This window comes from Coffea arabica, chromosome 6e (assembly GCF_036785885.1).
Source record: "Coffea arabica cultivar ET-39 chromosome 6e, Coffea Arabica ET-39 HiFi, whole genome shotgun sequence".
Classification (NCBI taxonomy): domain Eukaryota; kingdom Viridiplantae; phylum Streptophyta; class Magnoliopsida; order Gentianales; family Rubiaceae; genus Coffea; species Coffea arabica.
In genome coordinates, this window is record NC_092321.1 from 60298160 (window position 1) to 60309849 (window position 11690).

Consider the following 11690-nt stretch of genomic DNA (forward strand, 5'->3'; position numbering starts at 1 on the left):
TATCATAAAACTCAAAATCTTCTGGTATAACAAAGTCAATCTCATTAACAGAAATTACAAAATAAGGGTTAGGAGAATGTGGCTAGGGAATGGAACGAATGTCACCATATTTGGAGATTGTTCACTGATTCATTTATTTGAACAATTTGATAGTGGGGTCTCATTTCTTACACTTCAACTTCCTTTTCAACTGCATCTTTAGATCCTTCTTCTCGAGACTCTTGAAGTTCCATGTCACTTGCCAAGATAATTGCACTCTCATCTTCCTTAAGGTCGATGATGGTCTGTGAGGGCAATTCTTCACATATTGGAGAGATTAATTGGCTCATTATAGATGTTGATTCACGCATTCCATTCTCCATCCTTTTAATCATCCTTTGTGTCTCCTGTTGAAGTCGATATGTGCTAGTAGTTACTAATTCCATCATTTTTTCAAGATACATATCTGACATGGATGATGGTTGTTGAGACTCTTGCTTTTGAAAACCCATTGTCTCCTGTTGAAATCGATATATATTAGTAGTTACTAATTTCATCATTTTTTCAAGGGACATATCTGACATGGGTGATGGTTGTTGCTGTTGATATTAATGTTGAAGACCTATTGGCCCTTTTACATAATTCAAGTTGGAATTATTTCACCATCCTTGATCACACTCGTTTGAATAAGAGTCATACCACGTTTGAAATCGGGGTGAAAAATCTCTAAATTTATTGATTGAGGCATTCAGGTAATCTTAAAATATGAGACACATATCGGTTGAATGATCCGTGGTGTAATAAATTTCACAAGTTGAAACAACCATTTTTTCTATTAGAGAGTTCAATGAATCTAAATATTGATCATTAGAAAAAACACAAGCCTCATTACCTCTCTTACGAATAAAATCCAATCCATCACCAAAATATTGAGTGTTAGCAGCCATAAACTAGTAAAAAAAAAAAGAGAAAAATGAAAAATGAAAAAAAGATGAACTAAAAAAAAAACAAATTAATCAGATACCAGTCCCCAGCAACGGCGCCAATAATAGACAGGTGTCAAGCTTGTGTAATAATAATTACCAACTCAAGAAAAATATAAATTTTTGTATATAGCGGTGAGCAGTGTCGAATCCATAGAAATTGAGGATAATTCGTTTCTTCTAGAGTCCTGAATAGGGGGAATTTTAGAAAATATAGAAACAACTAATTAACCAACTAATAAAATAACTAACGGAAATAAATAGGAATTAATCAACAATAGATACGACTCTAGCCAAAAGTGCAACTCTTCAGACACGGTCCATTCAACTGATCATCAATGCAAAGATAACTCAATTACTCATTAATAGATTGCTTATAGTCATCAACAAACTCTGACAATCAATTTTTCCTTATTTTATCGATAGCCAAGGTACAACCGTTGACTATTTCTCTAATAAAAAACAACCCTAAGTACGACCGTAGGATTTAATTCTTCGATTGCATTAAAAATTAGAAAAGTCCAACCCTAACCAACAAACGCGCTACGAGGGTTTGTTTAAATTTGATCATACGTTTCCCTAACATGGGACCAATCACGCTAGTCGCCACTAGTAGTAATCGATCAAATAATTAAGGATTTAATCAATTAATCTGACAATAGATTATTAGATTAATTCAAATATCAGGCCCATGCTATTCAAATAACACAACAATCATAAGAAGTTAAACTAGAAAATATACGAATACTAATAAATAAAAAAAATAAGTAAAATAATTCGATCTCACAAATGTTTAAGACCGCGTCTTCAAGCTGACCTTCGACTAGAAAAAGAAATTAGTTCTTCATTGTTGAGAAAATTCCTAACACAATGTTATGAAAGAAAGCCCATGACATGCGGCCAAAAAGCAAAGACAAAAAACTAATCTAAGTGACTAGTCAGAGTGACTAGTCCCCTGACTAGTCACTCGCAATTCTACTTATTGCCGAAGTATCAATCCAACGGGAATTCGGTCTTCTTTTTCTCCCCAGTTTCCTACTTCGTGTATCCTACTACTAATGAAACATCTTTTTTTTAATAAAAGAAAGAAACTACAAAATATAATGTCTCGCATTACCTAATTAATTCCTACAACTAAGAAAATGATTTCTAAATTTACCACCAAAGGCACTTTGGAATTTGGCTCGAATTAGGAAACTTCCGCACGTAAATCCCGAATCGTCTGGGGTTGATTGCAATTGTTGGGAAATTACCCCCTTTTTAACACCTTTTGCTCCAATGCCCTATAATTAACATAAAATGCCAAATATAAGTAGAATCTGACAATTAAAACAATATTTGGCAAGAATAAAAGGAAAAATTAATCATAAATTTAATAACAATTTGCACCCTATCAATTCCCCCCACACCTAGACCATACTTGTCCTCAAGCATAAGAAACAACAAATCAAGTGATCAAATTCAAACAATGACTATCACTCAAATCATCTATTGTCAAGACACAATTAAAATACATGTCAAGTATTACTGGCTAAATCCCAAAATCCTAGATATGCTTATAATCAATAATCCTATTGCTTTCTTGCGGGCTAATAATGGTAATTCATAACTTAAACTCTAACTTACTTTTTGGTTTAGTAAATTTTTATGTTGATATAATATTGGTTACTTCTTATGCGAAGTTGTTAGATTCTTGGATTAACTATCTCAATATTGCTAATATGTTACCTGAATGCTGACTCACTCCTTTTATAATAGTTACTTATATTTTGATTAAACATGCATGGGTAGTTTCAATGACAAGGCATACCTTTTGTATACTCCACCAGTTTAAACTCTATTTGAATTAACCACCATCATTTCTTGGTCTATTTTCTTCTTTCTTGTAACTCATGAGACAAATTAATTTGTTTACTTCTAATTGGATTCAAAAGTTGTATTTCTATTTAAATCTGGTCATTGTGAACAAAGAGAGTGGACAAATTTTAATATTAGTAAATTGAAAACCTTTGAAAATATATTGACTGTTGATCATGTTTTATTACTATTTTTCATATACTTTGTACTAATTTGATTTATTATCGTTAAAAATTCTAGATTTATGTACTTTTCAATGAATTGTTACATGTTCGTGTACAGTTTTAATGTTGTGATCTTATTGATGTTAAATTAGTTTTAGAACTTAATAGTTATAATAATTATTTTAAGAAAATTAATGAGCAATAAGTGACTTTGGGTTAAATTTGAATTATGCTCACAACCCAAATATTTTATGAACCAAATATGAGATTCACATTTATCAATCTGAAACTCATACCTCAATCAGAAAGTGGTATCAACTCTATGAGGCGAACTTGGGCTTAAATGGCCCAATTGACAAGCTTAGTAAATAGGAGAAGACTGAACCGAGGAAATGGAATATAATGTTGGGCTTTTCAGAACATTAATTTTTTTAAGGTTTTCTTTTAGTCATGAATCATTTTATTCTAGTTTTCTTCGAACTATGAATTCTCTCACCTATGGAAACATATTAAATGGCCAAAATTATGCACTTTAATGAAATCTGTGTGCAAATAAAAATTTTTAATAGTTGGAGGGCTAAATATATATAAAGCTGAAAGTTTAGTGGCTAGAAAAATGTCTTTGAACTACGCCAAAACTAAAAACAACAAAATCTAGGTCGGTACGTGTAACTCAAAAAACATGTAAGAAAATCCTTTAGCTGTGAAAAACCTGAATTGAGGCAATTATCATATGCACCCTTAAATTTATGCTTGGTAAATAGTCTTATTTATCTTTTAAAATCAATTATTGCAGCACGAACAAAGGATACATGCTCATAATACCCTGTGCTTATTTCTTATCCCCTTGAAAACTAGCGCACATAGACAAAGCATGTCAATGAGTCAGGTTTGACTAAAAACCAATCCAGACCTAATACATCTGGGTAGAGTTTAGATTTAATTTCTCAAATCTGGATCCTATCCAGACCCAAACTTCATAAGAGAATCATGAGTTTTGGTATGGTATGGTTTTCTATGATTTATACCCTAACCTAAATTCAAACTAAATCCTATCCAAACTCATATAGAAATGAAACATACATACATACATATACACATATATATACATACATATATATATATTAATAAATCTATAAATAATCTAATATACTATGTCATTGTAATTGGTACAAAGTTTTTCAGGGAGAAAAATTAAAGGAAAACAAATGAGAGATTGGATGAGACTGTAGACAAAACTTTGAAAATAATATTGCATTCAACATTTTGAATGTTAATTTTATTATTTAAAAATAAAAATTGCACAGTATTTATGTTAGTTTTGAACTCTATATATTTTCAAAATATTTTTACTTTAATTCTTTACTATATATTCAGAAAAATAACCACGTATGCTCATTCAATATTCAAATGAGGGTCCAGGTCTGAGTTTACTTTTTCAAATCCATAAGGATTTGGGCCTGAATTTGGGTCTAAATTTAATTTAATTAAATTTAATAGATTTGGATCTAGATCAGAAAAATCTAACCAGACACTCCCCATGGATATACCTAGTCTGGTGGAGTCACATGCACTCAAGGGTGAGCAATTGTCCTTTCCCTCCTCAACTTTAAGAAAATAACTTTTTAGGTTTACAAAGTTTAGAAATTTTTTTAAATTGCTCCCTATTTGTCCCCTTCCCAACCCCTCCCCTCCAAAATCTAAAATATTCTCTTTTCTAAGTGCATTGTCCCCTCCCCCCTCAAATATCTACAAAATTGTCTTTTCTAATGCATTGCCCGTTTTTTAAATAATTAAAGATTTCATAATCATTAACCCTTCATAAAAGTGTTAAAAATATGGATACTAATCCAAGAATAAGCTCTTTCGACGTTTCTAAATTCAAATTGATAGGGTGATTTTTATTGCTAAATTTAACCACAATTTAAACTTGAAAATATATTTTACATTTGGGAAAAAGTGTATGTTCGACATAGACTTTCAGTGATTTTAGCTCACTATTATTACTGCATTCTTTGTTGTTGGAGATTGACCCCTATAGCTGTAGGGGCCTGACTCCGTAACTCTATGATCCAACTTAGCTGTTAGGGATAATAGTTGGGTAACCATAAAATTCTTGGTTCAACTCTCAAGTCCTTCCGTTTCTCTTTTCTCCCCTGTTAGATTTAGAATCCTCCTTTTGAATTAATAACAATAAGAAAAATAAATAAATAAAAGAGGCCTAGCTGATGTATATTTGTCGAACTATTAAAGAAAAAAAATGTACTAGAACGTGTGTGTGTGTGTGTGTGTGAATCTGTATACAACTTGAGAGACAGAAAGAGGGAGCGAGAATATACCAATATTATCGTGGTGACCATTTATCCTCAAGAGATATGTGACAATAGAGAGTGAAAGCCAAAGCTGGTTCAGTCCAGAGTCCAGAAAGAAATATTCACAACCGTTTACTTCTTGGCTATTGATGATGCAAATACGTAAAAAGTATCAGCAACCAAACAGGTTCGGTTTGAACAAACTTCCTGTTATGGATCACAGGGACTAAAATGTAAACAGTCAAGAGCCTGAGGGATAATATTGTAATTCATTACGTTAGTTAGAATAAGGGTGTAACTACCATGCATGCAGACGGCAGGGAAAGTTGTTAAAAGGGTGTAACTACCCATGCATACAGACAAAACCAATTTGTTAGCAGGAAAGCACTGCCTATATATGATGGGCTGGGTAGCAGTAGTAGGCACGGATTGCATGATTTCTTTTCTTTCCTTGAATCTGAATAATATTCTTCTCTCTCTCTCCATTACCTCTCAGACCCAATCTTTCATTTCTTTTCTTTCTACTGGCTCAAGTCATAACAGTGGTATCAGAGCCTGCGACCCTTGGATTGCAGGCTTCGCCCAGTCAAACCTTCTTTCGAACCTTCTTTCACAATAGTAATCCGCAGCTGAATCTGCCATGGCCGAGGGCACTCGCTTGAAAACTCTTGAAGAACAGATACGTAAGCAAGAGACTCGGTTGCAGGGATTCATCGATTCCACGCAAGAGGCGTTAAAGATTATGGAGGATAAATTGGAGTCGCATTCTGCAAAAATGGAGTCCAACTCCACGGAGATCAGAAGTTGCATGGCGGCTATTATGGCTCAGCTCAACCAGATGAAGTCCAGCCATAATGACCGTGGCATCCTCGCAACACCTACAGGGTCTGCCGAACGAGGTTTGACCTCTGGTGGTGGAAAGCGAGGGGAAGGCGAGTTGGGGCAGGGGGAGAGGCTCGACAGAAGTCCTTTCTTTCCAGGGACTCCAAGGCTGGAGTTTCCTCATTTTGAAGGACGGAACCCGAGGGAGTGGGTTAGGAAGGCGGAAAATTTTTTTCTGGTCTACCAAATACCTGCGAGCCAGATGATGAACATAGCTGAGCTCCACTTGGTGGGGAAAGCAGATGTTTGGTTTCAGAGTTTCAAAATAGGGCGGCGGACGATACAGTGGGAGGATTTCAGTGAGGAGTTGTGTCGAAGATTTGGTGAGCTTGGGGGACCAGATGTAGTGGCGGAGTTCAACAAATTGCAGCTGACCTCTACCGTCATTGATTACCAGGAAAAATTTGAGGAGCTAAGGGCGTTGGTTTTGGCCAAAAATCCAGGTTTGAGCGAGCCTTATTTTATTTCAAGTTTCCTGAGTGGATTACCCGAGGAAATCAGGACAATGGTCAAGGTTCATAAGCCCGCCACCCTACAAGAGGCATTTGAAGTCTCCAGGAGTCAGGAAATCGCGATGGAAGCTCTGGTCAGGAAGTACAAGTCCATGACTAGGGGCGGTGCATCATCCGTACCATCCACGGGAGGAGGAGGACAGAAGCAAGTAGGTCTTCCATACACAGGAGAACAGCTAGCTAAGAAAGCCTATCCTACCAACTCAAATAGCTCAAATACCAGTTCCACATTCAAGAAGATATCCCCCAACGAGTTCCAATATAGGAGAGAACACAATCTTTGTTTCAAATGTGGAGACAAGTTTGGCCCCGGCCACACTTGCAGGAACAAGGGAATACACATGATCGTGACAGAGGAGATGGAGGTTGATTCGGGCGAGAGCGAAGAGGAAGAGATCATTCAGTATAGTGGGAAGAAAGAGGAGCGCAACATGCATACTTCTGGAAAAAAGCCAGACTCTGACATAGAATTCACCATTCACAGCCTGTCTAACGACATGCTGACTAGTGGCACTATCAAATTGCAAGGGGAGAGCCGAGGATGTCGAATAAATATATTACTGGATGGGGGAAGCACACACTGTTTCATCAAGAGAGCCACTGCAGCAAAATTTTTGGGGGATGTTCAGGCTCACAGACCTTTCAAAGTCACCATTGCTGATGGAAAGGAACTCATCTGTACTAGTTGGATCCCGGACTGGAGGTGGACTATACAAGGCTATTCTTTCACTCATGCTGCGTTCATTCTAGACCTGGAGCCATATGATCTCATTCTAGGCGTGGACTGGATGAAGAAGTATAGCCCCCTCACTTTTGACTTCAAGGAGCTCAATCTCTCCTTTGACTATGAGGGGGAACGGGTAGTGCTACAAGGAAACAGCCGAGATGATGCAGTCACCTTGAGTAGGGGAGATTCCGGACCTGTTGGGATTAGGAACAGAAGGAAGAGGATGCTTAAACAATTCGACAGCATCAGCTCCCACTCCACTCAGGTAACTACATTACAAACTTCTATTGACCAACTACTTGTTGACTATAGTGATGTATTTGGAGAGCCTAAACAGTTGCCCCCTTCTAGAGCATATGATCACCAAATACCCCTCAAACCTGATGCCAAGCCTTTTAAAATACCACCCTACAGATACCCTCACGCATAGAAAACTGAAATAGAGAAACAAGTGAAAGACATGCTCCACAGTGGAATCATTAAACCGAGTCACAGCCCTTTCGCCTCACCCGTTCTACTGGTCAAGAAAAAAGATGGGACTTGGAGGTTTTGCATTGATTACAGACAATTAAATAGCCTTACCATCAAAGATAAGTTCCCAATTCCTATAATAGACGATCTGTTGGATGAACTTTGCGGAGCCATATATTTCTCCAAAATTGACCTCCGATCTGGTTACCATCAGATCAGGATGTGTATAGAAGACATACCTAAAACTGCTTTTAGGACACATCAAGGCCTTTACGAATTTGTTGTAATGCCCTTTGGGCTTACTAATGCACCAGCCACCTTCCAAACACTCATGAACTCCATATTTGAACCATACATCAGGAAATTTGTCCTTGTTTTCTTTGATGACATATTGATTTACAGCCCTGACCCTGAAGCTCACCTCACACACCTGAAAATAGTACTTGACACACTCAGACACCACTCTCTCCTAGCCAAACTCTCCAAATGTTCCTTTGGTCAGTCGCAAGTAGAATATCTTGGTCATGTGGTTACCCGAGAAGGGGTGATTGCTGATCCTGCAAAAATTGACAGCATGCTTTCCTGGCCTGTCCCTGCTTCGGTTAAGGCTCTTCGAGGCTTCCTGGGGTTAACGGGCTATTACAGGAGGTTTGTGAGGAATTATGGTTTGATCACCAAACCTTTGACTGACCTTTTGAAGAAGAATAGCTTTAACTGGACACCTGAGACTATGTTGGCCTTCAATGAGCTCAAAAAGGCCATGAGTTCTACACCTGTGTTGGCATTGCCAGATTTCAGCAAGCCATTTGTGTTGGAGACAGACGCTAGCAGTAAGGCTATTGGAGCTGTGCTCATGCAGCAGGGACATCCTATTGCCTTCATGAGCCAGGCGTTGGGACCCCAGAACCAATCCTTATCTATTTATGAGAAGGAGCTACTTTCACTCATTTCTGCCGTGACCAAATGGAGACACTATCTCCTTGGGAACCATTTCATCATAAAAACTGATCATTACAGTTTGAGGTTCCTATTGGAGCAAAGGATCACCACCCCACTCCAACAAAAGTGGCTCACCAAACTGATGGGGATGGACTATGAAATTCACTATAAAAGGGGAAAAGAGAACTTAGTGGCTGATGCCTTGTCCAGAAAGGGATTGGAGGATGGAGGGGAGGAGAGACGAGTGGAGAGTACAAAGGGGGTGCATGCTATGTCTATAGTCAGACCAATGTGGCTCACGAAGGTGATTGAGAGCTATAATGGTGACCCCAAGGTTAAGGATCTACTCCAGGCTCTGGCAATAGATGACCAAGCCATACCCGATCACACTTATCAGCAGGGAATCATCAAGTACAAGGGAAGGATACTGATTGGAGCTACAGGAACTTTGAGACAGCAGCTTATCTCATGCATGCACGAATCATGGATTGGGGGTCATTCGGGAAACTTGGGCACTTACCAGAGACTGAAGGGGTACTTCTTCTGGGCAGGCATGAAAAGAGAGGTGGAGGACTTTGTCCAACAATGTGAAACTTGTAAGATCAGTAAAGGGGAGCATTGCAAGTACCCGGGACTGTTACAACCATTGGACATTCCGGAACAAGCGTGGCAACACATAGCAATGGATTTCGTTGAGGGGCTGCCCAAATCAGAAGGGAGTAATGTGATCCTGGTAATAGTGGACAGGTTCACCAAGGTGGCACATTTCTTCGCTATCAGCAACCATTACACTGCCAAAGGAGTGGCCCAGGTGTTCTTCGACAACATATACAAGCTCCATGGGTTACCGTCAAGCATTGTAACTGATAGGGACAAGGTGTTTACAAGCATATTTTGGCAAGAACTATTCAACAGAGTGGGCACCCAGCTGCATTTGTCGACCAGTTACCATCCTCAGACTGATGGTCAAACCGAAAGAGTGAACAGGTGTTTGGAGACATATCTAAGGTGCTTGTGCTTCCAACAACCCAAGAAATGGAAGAGGTGCCTCACTGCTGCAGAATGGTGGTATAATACTAATCATCATACAGCTCTGCGAATGTCACCCTTCCAGGCCTTGTACGGGTATGCCCCACCCCAGTTGAGTCTAAGAGACAGGTCCTCTAAAGTAGCTGAGGTAGAGGACTGGTGGGCAGAAAGAGTTAATTGGAACCAATTGCTGAAGGAAAACTTACTCAGAGCCCAAAACCTGATGAAGCAGTATGCTGACAGAAACAGGACGGAGAGATCATTTGAAGTAGGTGATCTGGTGTATCTCAAATTGCAACCATACAAACAAACATCCATTGCCTTAAGGAGGAATTTGAAGCTCTCTTCCAAATACTACGGGCCTTATAGGGTGCTGGAAAAGATTGGACCAGTGGCTTATAGGTTGGAGCTACCTCAGGGATCAACCGTGCACCCTGTATTCCATGTTTCCTTATTGAAACCATCTGCAAAAGGAGCTGTTGTGCACTCGCAACCACCCACGCTCACTGAGGAGGGTGAGGTCAAAATAACTCCTGCAGTTGTCCTTGCTAGAAGGACTCTGCAACGACATGGGAGAGACGTGGAGCAAGCATTAATCCAGTGGGAAAATCTTGATGCAGCTGACGCAACTTGGGAGGATATCACAGTGATGCAGGCTCAGTTTCCTGAGTTTGGAATCCCATCCTAGAGTCTACGCGACTTGGGCAAACTAAGTTTGGAGTCCAATCCTAGAGTCTAGGATTGTGTGAAGGGGGAAGTATTGTTATGGATCACAGGGACTAAAATGTAAACAGTCAAGAGCCTGAGGGATAATATTGTAATTCATTACGTTAGTTAGAATAAGGGTGTAACTACCATGCATGCAGACGGCAGGGAAAGTTGTTAAAAGGGTGTAACTACCCATGCATACAGACAAAACCAATTTGTTAGCAGGAAAGCACTGCCTATATATGATGGGCTGGGTAGCAGTAGTAGGCACGGATTGTATGATTTCTTTTCTTTCCTTGAATCTGAATAATATTCTTCTCTCTCTCTCCATTACCTCTCAGACCCAATCTTTCATTTCTTTTCTTTCTACTGGCTCAAGTCATAACACTTCCCAATAAGTTCATCAACATTAGCTGTCGTAACATGAAGAAGTCCTTCATAACACTCTTGACGATTAGGTGATCTGTCAAATTCCGGTGGAAGTCCACCATTAACAGTCGCATATATCATGTCTAACCCTGATTTTCATGTTTCGGCAAAGATGTCACCGTCTTCATCTTGGTGGTTGGGTTGGTTTCTGGATTTTGTTATTTGATGGTGTATCGATTCAGTATTTATAAAGGTGATAATGAAGCCACTTGACGCAAGTTTTTTGGCTAGGTGAATTGAAGGAACGACATGGCCTTGGAGAGGGTAAGATAGCAATACAGCACGTGGTTTGGGATGAATCTCTCCCATTTCCATAAGGTATAGATTATAGATTGATTGTTAGGCTTTTTGGCCTGTTACAATTGAGAAGATTAGGTCGTATATAACATTGGAAGAGCAAAAATAAAAGATTAATAATTGGTGTGGTCACCTTAAATTGTTTTTTGTGCTGGCAATTTGTGTTGCAATATGTAAAAATCAACCAGTTTTGTACCCGTTCATTGCACTGGAATGATTGGGGAAGAATCCTCCATAGAAAAGTTCCAATGCCTCATGAGTGGAAACTAGCTTCCATTTTTTTTTTATCTCATATGATCTTTAATAAGACTATATTCTCTTTCAGTGTATTCCAGTTAATACATTATTCTGTTTTACAAGTGCTAAAAAATTGGTCGATTGGCAAGCATTAATCATTTTCG

General features: G+C 38.7%; 1 pseudogene; it reads right to left on the bottom strand.

The window, feature by feature from the left end:
• Positions 1–167: 167 nt before the first annotated feature.
• On the bottom strand, positions 168–11301 carry LOC140004418 (UDP-glycosyltransferase 86A1-like; annotated as a pseudogene).
• Positions 11302–11690: the final 389 nt, after the last annotated feature.